Consider the following 24,289-nt stretch of genomic DNA (forward strand, 5'->3'; position numbering starts at 1 on the left):
GAGAAACACCAGCCGAATTCCCAGGGCCAGGTTCAGAAAAGGAGGCAAAGATGAAAAGGGGGCATAGGCTTCCAAGTGAAACCCTCCCTGAGCTGACGTCCCAGCCCCCTTGGGCAGACTTACTCCTGGAGTGGGTCAGCAGGGCCGGCCCAAGACATTTGGCCCCCTGAGACGAGTCCCAAAACTGCCCCCCCTCCCAGGAAGAAGGGGAGAATGGAGATTGTTGGGGAATCAAGATCAAATGGCGAAGAAAGGCGGGAAGAGACCAGTGGCGCCTCCTCTTTGCCCCGAGGCTGCTGTAGAGGCAGATTTGGAGTGGGGAAGAAGTGGAAGTGAGGAAGATCCAGCTCCCAAGCAGAGGGCGGATTTAGGGCAGCCCACCCGGGCTGAGCCTGGAGGGGCCAGAGGAGAGCAGAAGGATGAAAGAATGAAAGGAGCAGCATGGAAGGCGAGAGGGGGCAGCCTTCCTCAGAGGCCGGACATGCTAATGCGCTTATCTCGCCTCCTGGGTGGGTCCCCCCTGCGGGGTGGGGCGGGGGATCATTGTGTGAAGAGGGAGCGACGAGGAGAGGGGGGGGAAGGAGCGGGGAGACCAAGGAGAAGGAGGAGGAGTTATCTCGTAGTCGGTCCCCAGGCGCCACCACAGGTCACGGCTACCTTCCCTCAGGCATATACAGTGGTACCTCTAGTTCACAGACAACCCTCCTATAAAGCTTCATTGAAGGCAGTAGAGCACAAAACGGGGGGGGGAGAGAATTAAGAGCAAGAAAATGAAATAAAGTGTCCCCCCACAAAGTTTTTGATAGATGTATGTGCCTTAGCCTGCAACATGGGCATTTATAAGTTAAACTTATATGTCTTTAAAGCTTTGGAGAGCAACTTAACACACTCATGGTAGGAAAATCAATTAAACCTTATATCCCCATCCCAAACTTCTGTTTTTTAAAAAATGGAAGACTCATTAATGAAAACCAAACTTATTAATATGTGTCTCAGGAATATTCAGCCATTAGTAGACCTGACATTTTATCTCTAGAACCACATGTACCGCACAGCTGACTTGTTTCTATGGAAAAATTAAGCTTGCACACAGGAAAGTGAATGTTTCAGTAAATGGAAAGTTAAAAGAAGACTCCAGACAAGCTATTAAAAGAACAAACTTTATTCAAAGCATCCAAGTCATACATTAAAAGGCATTAAAAGAGGGAGCTTGGAAAATATGTACAGGATAGCAAGGAAGGAGTTGGGATGCTAATCTGGAACCTGATTTAAAGAGAAAAACTGAGAGTCCGAAGCACTTCCATCAACGTTCTGCATTTGTCCAGGATTTGTAGCTGAATAATTCCCCGTTGCAGACCAGGGAGTGTAAGTGCTTGATGCCATGAAGAAGTTCCCAGCTGATGGTGGAGGCTGCCTCACCATCTCCGCACCGTAATATGGAACTGGGCAGTTGATCGCCTGGGAAGTCTCATAAAGCCCAGTTCCACAAAAAGCAGCTTGCTGGTAATGAGTGGGGTTCAATTCCGGGGAGCTCTGCTGTTGCGGGGCACACTCTCCCGGTTGCGTGTTGTTGAGAGGTGGCTGCCACAACCCTGCTCCTCCATAACTTTCAGCATAATGAAAGTTGTGTGACTGGTAATATTGTTGCGTGTGAATATTTTGGCTGCCTGCTGGGCTGCTGTCCAGGCTGCTTCTTGGACGGGGTCTTTCACTGTGCCTATAAGGAGCTGCAGCCTGGTTCCCGATCCTTATCCTGGAACCAATGCTCTTTGGTGTTCTGGCCCTTCTGTTTTGAAACCAGATCTGAACAGAAGCAAGGAGAGAACCAAATGCCCATTATTTCAAAACAGGTATGTCATAATTTCACTTTCAGGTATAACAACTAAGCAAAGATTAGTGGATGACAGTGGGAGAACCTACGTTAACTTGTTTTGTGTTGTGCGAAAGGCATATAGGCATTATGTTCTGTGAATATAGAATACATTGTTACCATGAATATGTCTTTTTGATCCAAGAGAGAGAATTACATTTAATAAATTATGCTTATTCCTCTGGGGTTTCTCTTTAGTTCTCTGCAGCATTTTTCTACTATCTTCAGCTCCACATTCATATATCCCATGTACATAATCTCCAGTTACTGTTAATTATAAAGCTTTTACATCCATAATACACCCTCCCCCCCCAAAAAAAGAACCAAGTAAGAGGAAGTTAGCTCTTGAACAAGGCGCCTTTCTCGATAAGCTGAGAGGCACCCGGGTGAGCTAAGGCCTTCGACTACGCAAGGATTATTCTGAGCGTTTCAAATTGTTCCAGTATGTGCGGTTTAGGGAAGTCTTGGGAGCCCCCACCAGCCCGATTCTTACGTGCACACGATCTTCTTCGACTCCGATGCACCTCGCCAGCGCCTCCCTAGTCTCGTATCCGGGGTACTGGTTCTCTTCAAAGGACTTTTTTAGGAGCTCGACGTGAGATGGGCTGAAAACAGTCCTTTTTCGCCTTCCTCCTCCGACTTTGGGGTGGCTTCCTCCTGGGAAAAGACAAAGAGGCAAATCTGAAGGAAGCGCTCGGCTTAAACAGAAGCGAGGCTTGCAGATCTTCCTCCCGACATGGAAAGATCAGGGCATAATAATCATTTTTTTAAAAAAGTTTCTCTCACCTTCCTTGTTGGTTGCCATCATGAAAAAACTCCCTCGGGTTCGTTCACTTTGCAGGGGATTCGGTCTGGGCATTTATCTCCGGTGGGCGAACCTCACCCTTTCTTCTCAACCAATAGGAGGGAGTCACCCCACCCTTACTTCTCAACCAATATGAGGTTTCCCGGTTGCGGAATGCCCTCCCAGGGAGCTGCCCCGTCTTCATCATTTTTGCGTTTCACCCTTACTTCTCAACCAATAGAAAGAGTTAGACTCTCTTTCAAAAAATCGGTTGCTTTGCCAAACTGGGTCTAACCCCTCCCTCCGTCGAAACCCCTTTGGCAATTGACTCTTCAACTGAATGGAAGAGAATTGAGAGGTGAGGGGAGAGAGAGAGAGAGATTTCGGGCGCCTGCTACGCATTTTCTTTGACAAGCCACACCCGCATTGTACAAAAATCTCACTTGCGAGGTCCAACCAAAGAACACCCCCCCACACACACACATTAGCAAACACTTCGTATCTTAAACGGGTACTCTCCTTTTTAAAAGATTTTGTTGTTGTTCTAAAAAGAACCAAGTGTAAATTATTTCATATCGACAAAGAAGCTTGGAACAACTGAATTCCAATACCCCTCATAGCATCCTGCCTCGTCTAAATAGATTTGTACATCGCCTTGGATGGAGGCAGTGGCAACGGCCAGGAATCGCATCAAATGCGAATTATACTGTATACATAAGAGCGGCGGCAACCGAAGAAAGAAATCTAAGCTATGTAAGCAAGCTATATTTTATTAACATATGATTAAATTTGCACTCATTTTTCGCTGGTTTTGAAGACTTAGGAAACAGCTTACGTTCTTTTAAAAACGGTGCATTGGATATTCAAGGGCACCCGCCATCTTAGAAGAGGAATTCCTTGCACTAAGAATGCCTTTTCCAAGCTGGTACCTGCAAGTTAGGATTCGTATGTTAATCTTTTATAAACCCAAATAAATAAATAAGACGACAGTGCCGTTGTAGTTGGTTTAATTTGCTTTAATTCAATCTGGACGGTCAGCCCATTTAAAAAGGTTCCCCGGTTGCGGAATGCTCTCTCTAGTGAGCTGCCCCGTCTTCATCATTATTGCGTTTCCTTAAGAATTTGAAAATATTCCTGTTTGTTCAGGCATTTGGTGGCTGCTGAATAATGTTCCTGACAACCGCGAGATCAGCGGGCAGAAGAATAGTTGAAAAAACAAACCAACAAACCTCCTATAATTACTTTTAGGATTCTTCCTAACTAAAATTGCGTTTAGGTGTCCCTTTCTCCTCCAAGATTCAAAGATCACAATGTTTCATCGCATAAATTATAATTTGACGAATTTCAAAGCAGAATGTACCACAAAGTAACTTCCTAATATGAACAGTAGCGATGCCAATTTGAGATTAGCGCTATGCTGATGGTTGTTTTAATGAACATTTAAACTTCATGGCTACTGAAACACACTGACCAGGAGGTCACTTTTGTAGCTTTTAAAAGCTACAATCCTAAAATCATTGAACTTTTCCCCCTTGCAGTTTGCCTTGGTTTTTTTATTACATTTTTAATGGATGCTTATTGTTTTGATATATTGATGTAAACCACTTTGTGAGGTTCATTTCAAAAGCAGTACATAAGTAAATTAAATGGTAGGGATTAAGGGGGACGTATTTCTGACTAAATGGACCTGTCTTGATTTATAATAATTAAAAATCATGATCAACCAAAAATAAAAGAGAACAAATACTTCCAAGCAGAGGCGGATTTAGGGCAACACAGCCAGTCCCGTTCCCCCCCCCCCCGCGCTGAGCCTGGAGGGGCCAGAGGGGAGCAGAAGGATGAAGGAATGAAAGGAGCAGCATGGAGGGCGAGAGGGGGCAGCCAGACATGCTAATGCGCTTATCTCGCCTCCTGGGTGCGGCGGGGGGGTCATTGTGTGAAGAGGGAGCGAAGAGGAGATCGGGGGGACGGGGGGGGAGAGGAGCGGGGAGACCAAGGAGGAGGAGGAGGAGGAGAGCGGCTAAGGTGACCCGCAGGGGAAGGCGCGGCCAAAGGGCGCCAAGGCAGGGGAGGCGGGGGCGCATGCGCGGGGGCGGTTTGGGCGGGAAACGGCGCGCGACCCCAACCTTGAATCTCTGAGGCGAAGCGAGAGGGAGTGGGGGATGGGCGGCCGTTGGGACCAGAAAGAGGAGCGGGAAGGACACCCCTCCCCCCCCCGTTGCCCCAGCAAGACGTTGGTTATGGCGCTGATGCTGAGGGAAAGTAATAAGGGAGGACAATGGCGAGAGGGAAGCCCTTCAGAGTTATCTGGTAGCCGCTCCCCAGGCGCCATCACAGGGCGCGGCGGCGCCATCTTCCCTCAGGGAATATATATATTTGGCGGCGTATCAGCACACCCCCCCCCCCCCACAATCCTTCCACACACACACAAAGTGTGTACCGCTCATCTAGGCTCGGAGTACAAATTCAGTAAATAAAAACCATGAGAACATAGCAACCCGGAACATTGAATTGCTTTTATTTGTAGGAGGACGAGGAAAGGAAAACAAGCCAGCAGGGGTTGAGGTATCAAAGACATAGCTGCGTTTCAACCTATTACTACGTAATTCTTTTATACATTAGGTCCCTTTCTCCTCCAAGGTTCAAAGATCACAATGTTTCCCCGCGTCAGTTGTAACGTGGCAACTTTCCAAGCACAATGTACCACAAAGTAACTTCCTAATATGAACAGCAGCCATGCCAATGTGAGATTAGCCCTGTGCTGGTGGTTGTTTTAATGAACAGTTAAACTTCAGGGCTACTGAAACACACGGAGCAGGAGGTCAAGTTTCTGCTCGGAAAAATACGTGTTGAATTAACAGCGCAAACCGTGTTTTGACACGCCAAAGGCTCCCAAATTTATTGTGGCCGATGCTTTCTTGAACGACGGTCTACTCTCTCCGAAAAAGTTTCCCAGTTGCTGAGGAAGAGGGCAGTGAGCAGGGGAGATGTGTGTCTCAGATGTTTTTGGGGGGCCAGTGGAAGTCCTCAAGAGCACCATTGCACCCCCAGTCCCCGGTTTGGTAACCCTCTTGGGAAGACCATATCTTTGTCCCATTTTGAGATACGAAACGAATACTGAGGATGACATGACTTGGAAATCAGCTTGATTGTGAGCTTTTTATTCATTTCTTGTGGGAGCCTCACAGGACTGTCAAGTGAGATAGAAGAACGATTCTCGAAAATGGAAGATTAATGTCCCTAGCCGAGGCCAAATTGTCTGGAAATATTTACTATCAAGTATAAATGGTTTGGAATCCACTTCACATACCATCATAAACAGACATACTTGGATTCCAAGGTTGATGAATCCAAAAGTCTACTTCACAGCTAAAACATGCCGCAATCCCTAGATTTGGATGTTATATGGAAGCCATACTATGACCACCTGAAAAGAATGCTTAGAAATACAGGGGTACCTCGGGTTACAGACCCTTCAGGTTCTAGACTCTGCTAATCCAGAAATAGTACCTCGAGTTAAGAACTTTGCACAGCATCCTAAATTTCCCTTCCAATATAACAGAATTTTGAAGCAAATTAGTTGGGACGCATTTCTATATTCTGGAACGAATAAGACTCCCCCCTATATTCTTGATAGATGTTCCCCCGCTATGATGAAGAATATATTGAGATAGATTGCAACGTATTGTATCCCAAAGGATACAAGTAAATGTTTTCCAGGAAATTCTGCTAGTCCCTACTGTAAGTACCTTACAGGAATACATATTTAAATCAATTGCCTTCTTCAGAAATACACCGAGCTTCTAAGCGATGATGATGGCAGAAATTAGAGACATTTCATCGTGTCTCTCCCACCCCCAATGTGAGCCCTCTTTTGTTCAGGGATAATCTTTCCTGAGACAGTACTGATATGTTTGCTGAGGTTTCCACATCTTTCTGTAACGCCCCCAACCTTCACGGAAGCTTTTTTTTCAGCCGTAAAAAATGTAGTTCTTACTCGAAAAAAAGTTTCCTTGCCGATTCTGAGTCAGCATACCTATGATTAGGGTTTATAGATACACCTAGGGAGGGTCCTTTGTGTTAATTATCTTATGCAAAAATAACAAAGAATGTACCAACAGGGAACCATTCTTGTTAACAAACTGCCAGGGACTGGGAACATTCATTGTATGAGCTGGAAGGTTGCAGAACGTTTTCAGTTCCTTTGAGGATCGGAGGCAACTATCTTGCCTCGGGTGCAGGGTGGAGCAGCGGGCTATTTGGATGCCGCAAGTCCCTGAAAGGCAGAGGAATATGGCCACGTGAAAGTTGTGGGGATAGAAAGACAGAAAGAGAAATAGTGGAAGTGAACAAGAAAGGAAGCACCAGCAACGTGTGAAACAAGCCTAGGAAACGGAAAGCTCGCTTTCCCTCAGACAGTTACCAGCGACAGTGCCTGAGACTGTGTAGATTCAGGATTTGGTTGCGACGTCTTTCCGGGGCTGAATACTCTGAGCATCTAACATCAACCGCTTGGGCTTGAAATCCCTACTGACTTCTTGGCAAGAGGAGTTTGCCTCCCCTTTATTTGCAATGGTGTTACTCACATTCTTCCCTTCAAGTTTTTCCACCGCCTAACCTTAACGAAAACCTCTAAGCGACTTACGAAAGCATGAACATGATCGATAAAAGTCAAAGTGAAAAACATGCAAAATGCAGTTACAGTTAACCTAAAACCACCGATTAAAAGGCATAGCAGGTAAAGGTAAAGGAAAGGAAACGAAGTTAATAGCAGGCGCCGCAAAGGGTGCAGTGAAGGCGCCTGCTTCATCTCAAAAGGCAGGGGGTTTCAGAGTGTACTTGCTGCATCTAGGCTTCTTGGGCAAAGCCTTTCAACATGCCTACGTCTTGGCGCATCTCTGTCTGTAAAATGAAAGCCTCATTATAATATTTTTTTAAAAGAAACCACAGTTCTGTCTGGCTCTCTCGCTGCCCAACCCGTCTTCTCAATTCCCTTCTCTTCAACTGTGCGCACTAATCTCCAAGCCTAGGGGGCTATTTTCCAGTTTTGCTAAGGGGTGATGCTAAGGGAAGGGTGCACTCCAGCCCATCTAGATTAGTCAAGCAGCGTTTGAAAAGTGAACTTGAAACTCGCTCCTCCCCAAAAGCCGCCTCCCCATTGGAGCGCTTCTCTCCAAGGAAAACGCGCCGGCCAATTGGCAGCCCGGAGGGGCTATAAAGGCGCCGAACTCCAGAAACCTGGATCGGGCCTTGAGGAGAAAGGGGACTCTGCAAGCGAAAACCAGCTTTGTGGGAAGAGAGCGAGGCAGCACATTTGCAAGATGAAAGCTACCAACAGCCAAGGTAAGAAGAAAGGATTGTTAAGAAGATTTTTAGTTCACTTGTCTTTAAAACATTGCTCAAATGATTGATATAAATTCAGGGTTTCATAAACGATGGCTTTTTTTTATAAAGGAAGGTTGTATCTGTTTCTGGGTCAGGATCAGGGTGTAGGAAAGACCCATTTGTGGTAGCCGGGGAGGGATTACACAGGGGCTCAAATGTCTTCGGTTGGAAACATTTCGCAAGATTGGTTTGCACATATTTTACTTGTAAGCATGAAGCATTTAGTGCATTTTACTGCATGAAGCATTTACACACACATTTTCTGATTGATAAAAACCTTTCACATAAACGGGATTAAATTTCCCAATAAACGTGGTTGGGATCAGCTGCGGAAAACGATGGCAGGCATAGAAATAAGAGCGTAAACGCATTACCTAAAATTCTATGGTTTGTTTTCATGCAAGCCTTGCTCCGAGCAACCGGAGGTTTATTTAAAGGCCACAAAGTGCGTGGATTTGAATGTCAGGTACAAAAGCCTTCCTGTAAAAAGCGAAGGCTTTGCCCTTCCTGTAAAAAGCGAAGGATTTGCCCTTCTGCGCTCTGCCGGGTGGGTGGTCAGCGGGGCGGTTGAAAGAAGTGCCACGGAAGCCGGGGGTCCCCAGCAAGTGCAGGCGATGCAGCCCTGAGCTTTCCATGTCGGGAGGAAGATCTGCAAGCGTCGCTTCAGTTTAAGCCAAGCGCTTCCTTCAGATTTGCCTCTTTGTCTTTTCCCAGGAGGAAGCTACCCCAAAGTCGGAGGAGATAGGAGAAAAAGGACCGTTTTCACCCCTGCCCAAATCGAGCTTTTAAAGAAGGAGTTTGAAAAGAACAAGTACCCCGGATACGAGACCAGGGAGGCGCTGGCGAGGTGCATCGGAGTCGAAGAAGATCGTGTGCACGTAAGAATCGGGATGGTGGGGGCTCCCAAGACTTCCCTAAACCGCACATACTGGAACAATTTGAAACGCTCCGAATAATCCTTGCGTAGTCGAAGGCCTTAGTTCACCCGGGTGCCTCTCAGCTTATCGCGAAAGGCGCCTTGTTCAAGAGCTAACTTCCTCTTTCTTGGTTCTTTTTTTTGGGGGGGGGTGTATCGTGGATATAAAGGCTTTTGAACATAATGCCTATATGCCTTTCGCACAACACAAAACAAGTTAACGTAGGTTCTCCACTAATACACTAATCTTTGTTTGGTTGTTGTTCCTGAAAGTGAAATTATGACCTACCCGTTTGGAAATAATGGGCATTTGGTTCTCTCCTTTCTTCTGTTCAGATCTGGTTTCAAAACCGACGAGCCAGAACACCAAAGAGCATTGGTTCCAGGAAAAGGATCGGGAACCAGGCTGCAGCTCCTTATACCTACAGTGAGAGAACCTGTCCAGGAAGCAGCGTGGACAGCAGCCCGAGAAGCAGTCCAGGAAGCAGCCAAAATATTCAAAATATTCACACGCAACAAAATTACCAGCCACAGAACTTTCATTATGCTGAAAGCTATGGAGGAGCAGGGTTGTGGCAGCCACCTCTCAACAACACGCAACCGGGAGAGTGTGCCCCGCAACAGCAGAGCTCCCCGGAATTGAACCTTGCTTATTACCAGCAAGCTGCTTTTTGTGGAACTGGGCTTTATGAGACTTCCCAGGCGAGCAACTGCCCAGTTCCATATTATGGTGCGGAGATGGTGAGGCAGCCTCCACCACCATCTGGGAACTTCTTCATGGCATCAAGCACTTACACTCCCTGGTCTGCAACGGGGAATTATTCAGCTACAAATCCTGGACAAATGCAGAATGTTGATGGAAGTGTTTCGGAATCTCAGTTTTTCACTTTAAGTCAGGTTCCAGATTAGCATCCCAACTCCTTCCTTGCTATCCTGTACATATTTTCCAAGCTCCCTCTTGTAATGCCTTTTAATGCATGACTTCCATGTTTTGAATAAAGTTTGTTCTTTTAATAGCTTGTCTGGAGTCTTCCTTTAACTTTCCATTTACTGAAACATTCATTTTGCTGTGTGCAAGCATAGAAACATGGGCTTAATTTTCCCATAGAAAAAGTCAGTTGTGCGGTACATGTGGTTCTAGAGATAAAAGGTCAGGTCTTCTAATGGCTGAAAATTCCTGAGACACATTTTAATGCACCAATGGGTTTCTGTCCCTTTCCTTTTCTTTTTAAGTCTCTGTATCTGAGGCTAGAGTAGGTGGTAATCAATGTGGTGGGAAGTTGCTGTATTTTCCTTGTATGCAAAAGTATATTTGTAGATCCTGGTATAAGATTTGTTAATAAGTTTGGTTTCCATTCATGAGTCTTCCATTTTTTAAAAAACAGAAGTTTGAGATGGGGATATAAGGTTTAATTGATTTTCCTACCATGAGTGTGTTACGTTCCTCTCCAAAGCTTTAAAGACATATAAGTTTAACTTATAAATGCCCATGTTGCAGGCTAAGGCACATACATCTATTCAAAACTTTGTGGGGGGGGATATTTTGAACACTTTATTTCATTTTCTTGCTCTTAATTCCCCCCCCCCCGTTTTGAGCTCTACTGCCTTCAATGAAGCTTTATAGGAGGGTTGTCTGTGAACCAGAGGTACCACTCTATATGCCTGAGGGAAGGTAGCCGTGTCCTGTTGTGGCGACCGGCGAGCGGCTACCAGATAACTCTGAAGGGCTTCCCTGTCGACATTGTCTTCCCTTATTACTTTCCCTCAGCATCAGCGCCATAACCAACGTCTTGCCGGGGCAACGGGGGGGGAGGGGTGTTCTTCGCGCTCCTCTTTCTGGTCCCAACGGCCGCCCATCCCCCACTCCCTCTCGCTTCGCCTCATAGAATCCAGGTTGGCGCCGCGCGCGATTTCCCGCCCAAACCGCCCCCGCGCATGCGCCCCCGCCTCCCCTGCCTTGGCGCCCTTTGGCCGCGCCTTCCCCTGCGGGTCACCTTAGCCGCCCTCCTCCTCCTCCTCCCTGGTCCCCCCGCTTCTCTCCCCCCCCCTCCCCTCGGTCTCCTCTTCGCTCCCTCTTCACACAATGACCCCCCCGCCGCACCCAGGAGGCGAGATAAGCGCATTAGCATGTCTGGCTGCCCCCTCTCGCCCTCCATGCTGCTCCTTTCATTCTTTCATTCTTCTGCTCTCCTCTGGCCCCTCCAGGCTCAGCCCGGGTGGGCTGCCCTAAATCCGCCTCTGCTTGGGAGCTGGATTTTCCTCAGCTTCCACTTCTTCCCCACTCCAAATCTGCCTCCACAGCAGCCTCGGGGCAAAGAGGAGGCGCCACTGGTCTCTTCCCGCCTTTCTTCGCCATTTGATCTTGATCCCCCAACAATCTCCCTAGGAAAAGTGGGTCATTCCAGGAACAGATCAGAAACCGGGACGCCTTCTGTAAATCCGGGAAAGTGGAGACTCTTGGAGAGCCTGTCCCTCGTTCCTGGTGTAGACCTCCCTTCTCCCCTTCTTCCCTCGTCTCAGGGGACCAAATGTCTTGGGCCGGCCCTGCTGACCCCCCTCCAGGAGTAAGTCTGGCCAAGGGGGCTGGGACGTCAGCTCAGGGAGGGTTTCACCCGGAAGCCTGTGCCCCCTTTTCATCCTTGCCTCCTTTTCTGAACCTGGCCCTGGGAATTCGGCTGGTGTTGCTCTCCCTCCTCCATAAGGAAAGCCCTGAGCACTAGCATTCCCTGGGCGGTTGCCAAATGCTGAGGGGTAAGCACTCTGCACATGCCTGGGAGTAAACCACCTCCTCTTAGGTGAGAGAAAGGGTTTCTAGAGTGATAGCCTAGTAGGTGCCTCCCAGAACTCATTGGAGGAAGACTAAATGGCGACCACCCCAGCACTGTCGAAAACGAGGACACAGATATCATTCAATGACTCTGTGCTAATTTAAGGTAATATTCATCGTTATGTTTTGAAGTATGGTTCAACCCCCTCAATTTTATTATTTTATCTGTTTGTAAAACAAAAAACTGCAAAGTGGTTTACTATCAAGTGTTGTATACATTTAATGAAATAAACAAATGGCCAAAGGCAACTTAAAAACAATTACTGTAATTTAAACAGAAATATTATACTTCTCACCGTATTTAGGTGACCTGAATGCCTGCTTATTCTGCTGTCCAAATGCTGATTGTTGGTGGGCATTTGTTTGAAAACTGCAGCTAGAGTATAAAGCCCTTCAAAGAATGCTGTGTCTGCTATGTCTCTGTTCCAGTACTCTTTTGTTTAATCAAATTTCCACTATACTTTACTTCAACAAGGCTACACTTTCTGAAAAACAACCTATTCACAATGGGCTTCAGAAACCACAAAGTTACTGTCTAACAACCTGCAGATTAACACACTCGCACATATTAATTAATTAATTAATTAATTACAGTTCGTTCAAAAGAGCACCCACATTGAAGTATGATTTCTGGTAAAATAACTTATGGTGAAAAGAATTTTTAGGCAAACTTAATGAATGGAAGCATTATGGGTATTTAAAGAGCTTAAATGGTTATTTAAAGATTGCTCTTTTAAAATATACATTGAGCTTTTGAAGGAAATGTCAAGACACAACTCCACTTTTTCTGATATCTGCAGGCATAACACATTGCCCACAGTCAAATTAGACTTATTTGAGTAATATAATAATTTTAATATTTGAAACGGAAATTTCAAACGGAAACCAGAGTTTCCATTCATGAGTCTTCCATTTTAAAAAAAACCAGAAGTTTGAGATGGGGGTATAAGGTTTCATTGATTTTTCTACCATGAGTGTGTTAAGTTGCTCTCCAAAGCTTTAAAGACATATTAGTTTAACTCATATGTGCCGTAGCCTGCAACATGGGCATTTATATCTATTAAAAACTTGGTGGGGGGATATTTTGAACACTTTCTTTCATTTTCTTGCCCTTATTCCCCCCCCCCCAAGGTCTGTGCTCTACTGCCTTCAATGAAGCTTTATGGGAGAGTTGCCTGTGAACTAGATTGTGCCCAATACAGTTTGCCTTCTGTGCCGTTCAGCCTTGATTTAACCAGGTTTAGTCATAATAAAATAAGTCAGTTAATTTTAGATTCTAAATTGGACCCTCTTAGGACAACTAATTTAGAAGTAGTCCCACTGAACTTACTAATACACAACCAAATCAACAACAGCTGCAACATGCTCCCCGCCTGCCGCCCAGCAAAAACCCTGAAACAACTTAACCTAAGAGTATAAAGCTATCAAAGCCTAAGACATCTCCAAATGGTTTTTACAGGGCTTTTCACAAATAATGTGACATTATTGGCATATTATTATGTTCCCTGTTCATTTGATTATTCAGATCTAAATGGTTCTGCTAATGGGTCAGTGGAAAGTGCGAACAGCAGTGGGGATAGAGGACATCTCTGTTGAATAGGTAAAGGTAAAGGTACCCCTGCCCGTACGGGCCAGTCTTGACAGACTCTGGGGTTGTGCGCCCATCTCACTTAAGAGGCCAGGGGCCAGCGCTGTCCGGAGACACTTCCGGGTCACGTGGCCAGCGTGACAAAGCTGCATCTGGCGAGCCAGCGCAGCACACGGAAACGCCGTTTACCTTCCCGCCAGTAAGCGGTCCCTATTTATCTACTTGCACCTGGGGGTGCTTTCGAACTGCTAGGTTGGCAGGCGCTGGGACCAAGCAACGGGAGCGCACCCCGCCGCGGGGATTCGAACCGCCGACCTTTCGATCGGCAAGCCCTAGGCGCTGAGGCTTTTACCCACAGCGCCACCCGCGTCCCCTCTCTGTTGAATATCTCTACATAATCTGCATGAGTCTGAATTTACTCCATTCACTGAGATATAGGCTTTGGGCTTGGAATATATGACAAATCCATATCATAAAACCTCACCTGCCCAGTCCACTATATTTCTCAACACTGCACTATGGAACTTAATGGGGCTGGGTGCTAGATTGGGCAGATCAAACTGAATCTAGTGGATTTGTCCTACCCTGCCCTGCCACTTTAGTTCTGCCCTGATATAGGACCAGATCTGGCTTGGGTGTGACCTAGGTTGGAATAGGGCTGATCTGGGTCCAGATGATTGTGTGTGTGTAAGCACAGCCCTGGAATTACTCAAGGTGTAATTATAGCTGCCAACCTAGATGGCTTTCTCAAGAGATTAGGCAAATTCATAAATGCTAAGACTATCAGTGGCTACTAATCGTTATGGATATATACTATCAGAGGCATATCAATTGCTGGGAAAGAACAGGGCAAAAGGGTACTTACCTGACCTGTGTCCTGCTTTTGGTATTGCATAGTGATATGGTTAGCTACAGTGTAGAGCAGAATGCTTGGAAAACCTGGCATTTCTTGGAAAACCTGGCATTCTCCTAAACAGACCTCATGTACAGAAAGGTGGTCACATATGCACAAATTAGATGTGATACAAGAGATCTATGAATAAAATAGCTACAAGTAGTTCTTTAGTTGCCAACTGACCAGATATTCTTCCAGAATCATTTGCAGTTAAAGAAATAAAAACAAGCATTTAATGCATGCAATTAAAAAACAAACAAACCATATCCTTGCCTTCAGAGGATGCACTCAGTCTATACTGATTCTGTATGTCCCTCATCCCTAAAAAAAAGAAAAGAGAGAGCTGCTTTTTCTTTTGGAGATGAAGAGTACTCTATCCGTTGTAAATAAGCTCAGTTAAAAGCAAAAGTAGGCATGCTGGCCCATTAGAAAACAACAACAACAACAACAACAACTCCACAATCCACAGTAGGGTAATGTGTTTATTGAAACCAACAGGAATGCCAAACAAGTATGGCAAGCTCTCCAGAACTCTTCATCAGACAAGGTGTTTCACAAAGCAGGGGGTGAGGGAGATCAGAGTTTCTTTCTTAGTTAAGCACAATAAGATGTTGTAATCATGACCTGCAAGATAAAGACCACAGGCTGAGATGCCCTTCATTTGAGACAGTAGAATCTAGCACAAAAGTTAGTACTCAATTTACAATGACTTTTTCAGATTACAATTTCAATCTGTAAGCAATCATTGTAAAATTGGTGCAGGGGGAATCTTTTCAATCTTGCAAAACCAACAGAAGAGTCTTGTAGCGCCTGAAAGATTAACAAATTTATTATGGACACACACCATATAATTCACTTCATTTTTTTTCCAAAGGGTTTTCTTTTTTAAAAAATAATATTTATTAAATTTTTGTTTAACAATAAAGACATATAGTAGCATAACATTTTCCGATATCCACATTTCATACACCTCCTTGGACTTCCTCTCGACTCTTGTTCCTGCTTTCTAAACTCATAAATTTTGCCAGCAAATTATTAACTTAGTTTAATTTATATAATAAAATTTTCCAGTATTAATATCTCAAATTTTGAAATTTAACCACTCTCATATTGAAACTTAATTATAAAATACTGTTTATCCAAAATTTGTCTTTTATTTCAATTACGTTCAAATTTGTATTTCTTATTACTAATTTGTTGGAGCCGTATTATTGCAGATCTTACATCTTTCTTAACATTCATACAATGTACAATATTTTTGTAGATAATCCTTAAATTTCTTCCAGTCTTCCTCCACCAGTTCTTCTCCCAGGTCTCGGATTCTGCCAGTCATCTCAGCCAGTTCCATATAGTCCATCAGTTGCAGCTGCCAATCTTCCAGTGTGGGCAAATCTTGAGTTTTCCAGCTTTTAGCAATGAGTATCCTTGCTGCTGTTGTGGCGTACATAAAAAAGGTTTGATCCTTCTTTTGCACACTCTGGCCGACAATGCCCAGGAGAAAGGCCTCTGGTTTCTTAAGGAAGGTATACTTAATACCTTTTTCATCTCATTATATATCATTTCCCAGAAGGCCTTCACTCTAGGGCAAGTCCACCAGAGGTGAAAGAATGATCCTTCAGCTTCTTTACACTTCCAACATTTATTATCAGGCAAATGGTATATCTTTGCAAGCTTGACTGGGGTCATGTACCACCTATATATCATTTTCATAATGTTTTCTTTCAGGGCATTACATGCCGTAAACTTCATACCGGTGGTCCATAACTTTTCCCAGTCAGCAAACATAATGTTGTAACCTATGTCCTGTGCCCATTTTATCATGGCTGATTTGACCGTTTCATCCTGTGTATTCCATTTTAGCAGCAAGTTATACATTCTTGAAAGTATCTTAGAATTAGGTTCTAACAATTCTGTTTCTAACGTTGATTTTTCCACCTGGAATCCTAATTTTTTATCTGACTTAAAAGTTTCTTTAATCTGAGCATAGTGTAACCAATCTCGCACTTTCCCCTTTAGTTTCTCCATACTCTGCAACCTCCAATTGTCCATATAATTCACTTCATTGGGTGCATAAAGTATTATCCTGAGTTGCAGGGACACAATTGGTGGGGAGCTTGTAAAAAGAGATCAGAGGGAAACTAAATGCTGAATTATACAGTTGAGGATAATGACCTTTTCAACTGCAATGATGCACCAAAAACAGTAGTTGATAACACAGACATCCTTGCACTGGTAAGCCAGTTTTTAGCACATGCACTGTGGTTTAAAAAAACGTAAACCCAGCACCTATTGTACTGATTCCATCTGCAAATAATAGCACTGGTGCATTGTAATACAATGGTCTCATGGTTTGAGGTCACGTCATTCAATAATGAACACCTTAAGGTCAGTGACAGAGCATCCTGAGAAGGTGAAATGTTCCCTCTTTGGCTTTTCTATACTGCCATTTCAGATTTGTGCTCATTCATTCTTTTGCATAGACCAGCTAGAAGGCAACTGATGGCATATATTACTTTGGAAGATGAGCAGGTGAATTAGCCCCTCAGGTTGTATTGACATTATTAGCTCCTGTAATAATTATGTTAAACTAGATATTGGAATAGAGTGGGTATTTGGCTCTGCCACAGCATCTGGTCCCTCTTGTCCACAATCCTGTTATATAGCCTGTTACTCATGAAGAGGTGTTTTTAGGTTAATGGGCTGTCACCCAAGGCCTGGGATAGGAAAGTGTCACCAATGCATCTCAGATAGAAGAAAGGCTTTCAGTTCTGTAGTCACTCTTGTTTTATAACAGATTGAACTAAGTAGGTAATTGACCTGATGTGATCAATCCGCTCCTCTGAACAGGTTGGATCAACAGGATCAACAAGTGTTTCTTTCTTTCTTTTTTCCTGCCTGCAGATTGTTAATGAATGGCAGCCTCTGGTTGGCTGAGGTTCCAGGAGGGAGAGTTTAAAAGGAGAGGCTTTGGAGAGACAGTTAGTTTGATGAGAGGGTTGGTTGAAGTGGGTTGGAATTGTGGTTGGAGAGGGTGGGAGATAGCAAGATAGACAGTTAGTAGACAGGCTGAGGTATAAAGAGTGAATGGGAGAAAGAGTTGGCTCTGGAAAAAACAACTTCCACTCTGAGCGTATTGTGAAGGACAGAGTGTGGTGTCCTGTAGGAGGAATAGACTGGGAGGCAGAGGTTGAGCCAGGAGAAGTAGGAGCTGGAAAGGAACAGCCTACTTGGGACTCAAACCTAGTCTGGAGGGGAGAGATAGATTGTAGATCAATCGGTGGGGGAAATTCTGATAGATTCTTCTAAGGAAAAGAAGAAACTCCCAGATCCAGTGAAGGGAGGGAGTGTGGAGAGCCCTGTGGTCAATTACTTAGAGTACCTCAGGAGCAGGATTGTTAAAGGGGGTGGATAACTGAAAGAAAGTATCAAGGAACCAAACCAATAATGCAAAAACAACTGAGGACAAATTTAAAGTGAAATTGCACTTTATTTCTGAACTAACCTAAGTTGAATCCATTTGTGTTATATACTATCTTGCCTTAAATAAATCTTTATTGTTTATTTAAAGAAAACCTGTCTGGGACTCCAACTTACTAGTTACCCCTTCACAAAGGTCTTTCACAGGATACTCTGGGGCTAGAATTTTTAAGGGAAAGGAGAAATAAACCTTCAGGTAAAGGGTTGTTCAGTGAGATGGGGGAAATTTACCTAAGTGAGAGCTGGCCCAAAGGCATGAGAGGAAAAAGTGTCATTGTGCCTGTTGCAACCTCCTCTTGCACCTTTTGTTGTGCTTCACGACAACCACCATCTACTTGCAAATACCCCCTTCTTGGGCATCATGGTGAAGTGAGAGGTGGAGGAGCTGTTACAGGAGTTTCTGGAGGATACAGCCCATCTGATCCCTTATAACACAGTTTGATGACTGAGGTTTTCAGGGAAGACCTTGGTGGTGGTCCCCCATGGTTCAGATGAACAGCTTGTAATTTACAGATTCTAGACATTCAATATTATGGACCCAGTCCCGACTGAATTTAGACAGCTCTCCTGCCTTTTGAACTTCAGACACTTGACAAAACCTTTTCTATTTTGTAGGCATTTTAAGATGGCTTCCTGATTCTCTGATTGGTTACAAACTTGCTGGCCTTGTTAAAATTCTGTGGCTGGCAAGACAAGAAACACATTTGCAATTCAACCATCACACTTTCCAAAGGGCATAGTCAAATTCTTGCAGCAGTGAAGGTCTTCACGATCAGTGCAGAAATGGGATTGTTGTTCATACATATTTCAAAAGGAGATTCTTTTAAAATGCACTGCAAGAATCAGAATGTGGTAGATTTACGGGCAAGGGATATTAGACATAATATACAATTGGCATCATGGGAAAAATTATGGAGGGAAGATTTAAAATTTACAACATGCTGTATGTTCAAAGAGAATTATATGAAAGTGATGTATCACTGGTACTGAACTCCTACCAAGTTAGCAAAAATGTATAGAACAGCTACAGATATAGGTTGGAAGTGTAAAGAAAGAAGGCACATTTGACCACACCTGATGGACGTGCAAGAAGACAAAAGGATATTGGGAAATGATTTATAATGAGTTGGAAAAGATGTTTAAAATAGCTTTTGTGAAAAAACCTGAAGCTTTCTTATAAGAATTTTAGATCCAGAAATACCTAAGGATCAGAATAGACAATTTATGTATGCTACAACAACTGCCATTTGCCCAAAGATGGAAAGAGGACAAAGTACCTACAAAAGAAGAATGGCTGATAAAGATGATGGACTATGCAGAAATGGCAAAAATGACTGGGAAAATCAGAGATCAAGGGGACAATAAATTTAATAAAGAATGGGGAAACTTTATAAGCTACTTAAAAGAACACTGCAAACAATTAAAAACACTGGCAGGATTCCAAACAGCTCTTAGTTTTAAGAAAATATGGAGAATATTTTATGCTGCAGTTGGAAAAGAAGATCTTGGGAAACCATGGAAAGGTGGAGGGAAATCTTGGGATTCAGAGAATCGTGTGTGTAGAATGACTATGATTTATGTGAGATCATAATTGTTAAAAGCAAAAATGAATAAAAAAGAAGAATGTAATAGATTTACAATACAAAACAAAACAAAACAAAACTCCTTACTTCTTTACTGAGTAGAGATAAACAACTAATGGCCTGGGAACTCAATCCATGTATTGGGAGTCATTCAAATCTATCACCCTGATGCAAATTCTAAAGCCCACACCTCCATGCATTTACTCCATGCACTATGTGATATCTACTTCCTACACTAAAACACTTTCTGTTACAGAGAAAGTGACTTGGAACCAAGCCAGACCTAATTTTGTAAGTTTATCTGTAATAAACTCATTTCTTGTTAATTTTAGAAATGGCAAACACAACATGGGGGGGGGCAGGTGGTAGTTATGAATTCAGATCTGTTTGCAGTGCTAAGGAATGGGTTTTAAACACCATGCCATTTCACCCAAATTGCCCCCTCAGAGCTAGTATTTGCACAACATGAAGGGTGGAGGTTGCAGGCACCATGCAGCAAATTTGTTTCCCGCCCCCCGTTTTATTTTATTTTTTACTGTATAGAACCTACAATTCTGAATTTAGGGGAGGGGGTTTACTTTGTTACTGTTATTGATAAACATGGGGGAGTCAGAAATCCTTTCTGATCTACTTAAACTCACCTAGAGCTCATCTACCTTCTGACCATCCCTGTCATGTGAAGAAAATAGAAGCTTGGGAAGCCATTCAGATTGGTGGCGGGGAAACAAAACAGAAAGGGTTAAAAATCCCCTTTCAAGCTCTTTCTGACTCCACCCACCCCCTCAGCTGCAAACATGTGATGCCTTATCACTGATCTCCAGACATTGAGTCTAGATTGATATCAGCTGTCTAGCAACCCTTTGTTCCCATTGGTGGGAGGAGTCAAACTGCCACAACTGTGTTGTTAAGGGATAATAATAAAGATTGCTTAAATAATCAGTAGTGTCAGGAACTGATCGCAAATGCCTTGTGTGTTAAAATGTCTGGTTTGATTTGCACAAAATTGTCAAATGTCATGAATTAAAATAAAGCAAAGGCATTTTAAGGGGAAAAACAAAAAACTGCCAAGAGTCAAAAGGCTTTGTTAGTATTGTGAAGAACACAAAATGTTGTCCCTGAGAAAACTGGAGCACTCTAGTCTCTCAGCACTCTAGAAATGGCAGTGGCAATGGTAATAGAATGTACAGTGGAATGGATGTCTATACACATTCACAATGTGCTGCATGTTAGAATGTGGTTCCTCTAGGGAAAACACCATGAAGATGCTTTATAAAGTAAAGGGTAAAGGGACCTCTGACCATTAGGTGCAGTTGTGACCAACTCTGGGGTTGCGGTGCTCATCTCGTTTTATAGGCCGAGGGAGCCGGCATACAGCTTCTGGGTCATGTGTCCAGCATGACTAAGCCACTTCTGGAGAACCAGAGTAGTGCACGGAAACGCTGTTTACCTTCCCACCAGAGCGGTACCTATTTATCTACTAGCACTTTGAGGTGCTTTCGAACTGCTAGGTTGGCAGGAGCAGGGACTGAGCAACAGGAGCTCACCCCATCATGGGGATTCGAACCGCCGACCTTCTGATCGGCAAGTCCTAGGCTCTGTGGTTTAACCCACAGCGCCACCCACATCCCAAGATGCTATATAGATGGCATCATACCCCCTTGAAACTAGCAAAAATGTATAAAGGAGGATCACCGATGTGTTGGAGATGTAAAACAGATGTGGGGTTATTTTACCATATGTGGTCATTGGGGAATTCTGGGATAACATCTATAATGAATTTAAGAAACTATTCAAACTCACCTTTAAAAAACCCCCAGAGATCTTTCTTTTAGGCATCTTACCATTAGAAATTAAAAAGCACCACCAGAAGGAAAACCTTCACAAACTAGTTTATAAATTCTTACTGAAGCTACTGATCAGATCTTAGAACATGTCATTGGCCTGGTTGTACGTAACACTAACCCCTTATTAACATTAACCATCGTTAATGAAAGCAGCGGCTCGGGGTCCTCTGCCTTGAGAGAGCGAGCGCACGAGCTGCCGTCTCTTCGTCTCTCCCTTTCCCCCCTTTTCAACGTATATTTTGAAAGAGCAATCTTTCAATATCCATAAAAGCTCTTTAAATACCCATAACTCTTCCATGCATTAAGTTTGCCTAAAAATTCTTTTCACCTTAAGTTATTTTACCAGAAATCATACTTCAATGTGAGTGCTCTTTGGAACGACCTGTAATTAATTAATTAATATGTGTGAGTGTGTTAATATGCAGGTTGTTAGACAGTAACTTTGCAGGTTGTTAGACAGTAACATAAAGTATAGTGGTAATTTGATTAAACAAAAGAGTGCTGGAACAGAGAGATAGCAGACACAGCATTCTTGGAATGGCTTTATAGTCTAGCTGCCGTTTTCAAACAAATGCCCACCAACAGTCAGCATTTGGACAGCAGCCTAGGCAGGCATTCAGGTCACCTAAATAGGGTGAGAAGTATTTTATTTCTGTTTAAATTACAGTAATTGTTTTTAAGTTGCCTTTGGCCATTTGTTTATTTATTTCATTAAATGTATACACTACTTGATTGTAAAACAAAAAAACTGCAACGTGGTTTACTAACAGATAAAATAATAAAATTGAGGGGGGTGGGAATCAACCGTACTTCAAAACATACAGATTAATATTACCTAAATTAGCACAGAGCCATTGAATGATATCTGTGTCCTCGTTTTCGACAGTGCTGTGGTGGTCACCATTTAGTCTTCCTCCAATGAGTTCTGGAGGCACCTACTGGGCTATCACTCTAGAAACGAGAGGGGGCAGCCTTCCTCAGAGGCCAGACATGCTAATGCGCTTATCTCGCCTCACGGGTGGGGCGGGGGGTCATTGTGTGAACAGGGAGCGAAGAGGAGACCGAGGAGACGCGGGTGGAGAAGCGGGGGGACCAGGGAGGAGGCATGTATTACAGCTAATACATGCCGCAGGGTAAGCCGTGGCCAAAGGGCGCCAAGGCAGGGGTGGCGGGGGCGCATGCGCGGGGGCGGTTTGGGCGGGAAACGGCGCGCGGCGCCAACCTTGAATCTCTGAGGCGAAGCGAGAGGGAGTGGGGGATGGGCGGCCGTTGGGACCAGAAAGAGGAGCGGGAAGGACACCCCTCCCCCCCTTGCCCCGCAAGACGTTGGTTATAGCGCTGATGCTGCGGGAAAGTAATAAGGGAAGACAATGGCGAGAGGGAAGCCCTTCAGAGTTATCTCGTAGCCGCCCCCCAGGCGCCACCACAGGGCGCGGCGGCGCCATCTCCCCTCAGGCATTTGTATATTTGGCGGCGTATCTGCATGTTGGCCTGAGGCCAGGCAGGGTTCAAATCCCTGCACAGAACAACACCACAATCTCTGCACACTCACACTCACACACACACACACACACCTACCTTGTACACACACACAAAGTGTGTACTGCCGATGTAGGCTCTGAATGGTGGTGTATAAATTCCGTCAATAAAAACCATGAGAACATAGCAACCCAGAACATTGAATTGTTTTTATTTGTAGGAGGAGGAGGAAAGGAAAACCTGCAAACAAAGTTGCGGTATCAAATACATAGCTGCGTTTTAACCTATTACTATGTAGTCCTTTGGTGTGATCCATTGGGACTCTTATGTTTGCATGCTGCCGCCGCTAACTTTAAGCATTATATTAACTAAGGAGCTCAATTTGATTAATGGGAAGTGGGACCACAAGGCTGGATCTTCCCGACGTGGCACGCATTTCTGGCACTGCCCTTTGGTCACATGTTGAACACAGACTCTTGTAGTGAAGGGACAGGATACCCAAACCTGACTGTGTAGTTACCCCAACTAGGCCCCAAGACTTCCCAAATTCTTTCTTTGAGGATTCAGCAGCTAAAATGCATTAGCTAGAGCTGTATTTCTTTCTTTGAGGATGCAAACTTAAAATATGCATTAGCTTTTGCTGTATAACACAAAGCAGCTGAATGAACAAAGCCTTCTCCTCTTCTCAGTCCATGAAGGCGTAAAAGATGGCCTTGTCAGTGGCGCATCCAACTTATCTTACCAGGTTGCAACTATCCTGGCGCACTGACGCACAAACCCCGGGAATGGCACCAGGAGTACAGAAACAATTTCTATTCATCATGAATGGAGATTGTTTCTGCAAACTTACATGTACAAGCTCATGAGGCTGGATTCCGGGGGGGCGAGGGGGCGGGACCTAAAGAGAATATAGGCTGCACTCTTAAAGTACTGCTTGCTGTGGTTGACCACGCAAGTGCCTTTCTGCTGCCTGGGAGCTGAAATAAAAAACTCTTCCTCTGAACCATCCTGTGTTTGGCTCCTCCCTCCCTCCCCGGGAGCAATGCTCATCCTACGCATGGGAAAGGCTCATGCAAAGGTGTTTGAATTATAGCCATTGAAGGGTGATGGCCAGCAGCACAAGCCTGCTGGGAAATCTCAGTCAGTAGAGCATGAGGCTCTGAAACTCGAGGCTGTGGGTTTGAGCCCCACGTTGGGCAAATGAGTCCTGCAACTGCAGGGGGTTGGACTTCCAAACTCTACAATTCTATGTATATGTACCCTTATCACTTGGGAGTCATGGGGCTTGTGATGAGAGACTATGGGAAGCCAAACAGAATGTTGTTTTATGAAGAACACAAGAACCTTCTTTCTTGCTTTCGATAGAGGGAAGTTCTCACTATAATAAGGTTGGCAAACAATGATCCAAACAACTGAAAAAAAGTTTAGAACTTTGCTTAGTTGGCATTGTTAAGTTAGAGCTCCTCCTGCTGGCCTTTCTGTGAACATGATCACAGTGATCAGGGTTGTAGATTCAGGCCGTCATGCTTCTAGTCTACCAATTCAGACTTAGTTCTCTGCTTATTTTATTTTTTTACTTTTTTCTCACACTGTTAGGTGTTGTTGCTGTTGCTGCAGTTGCTTCCAGTTACTAGTTGTATT

The 24,289-nt window shown here is 44.2% G+C and overlaps 1 protein-coding gene and 2 long non-coding RNA genes across 3 annotated transcripts in view; all 3 read right to left on the reverse strand.

Moving 5' to 3' along the window:
• LOC310845407 (homeobox protein ANF-1-like) overlaps positions 1-24,289 on the reverse strand; it is an 87,780-nt gene that overhangs the window by 35,789 nt on the left and 27,702 nt on the right. The gene's annotated exons all lie outside the window — the stretch shown is intronic.
• LOC310845469 overlaps positions 1-24,289 on the reverse strand; it is a 78,330-nt gene that overhangs the window by 33,992 nt on the left and 20,049 nt on the right. The window lies entirely within an intron of this gene.
• Positions 14,730-15,113, reverse strand: LOC310845491. The gene is made up of 2 exons (XR_014564802.1): positions 14,989-15,113; positions 14,730-14,889 (listed from the first exon to the last, which is right to left on the reverse strand). It is a non-coding gene; the product is annotated as an uncharacterized lncRNA (long non-coding RNA).

Source organism: Podarcis gaigeae, assembly GCF_964106915.1.
Source record: "Podarcis gaigeae genome assembly, chromosome: 5".
NCBI lineage: Eukaryota > Metazoa > Chordata > Lepidosauria > Squamata > Lacertidae > Podarcis > Podarcis gaigeae.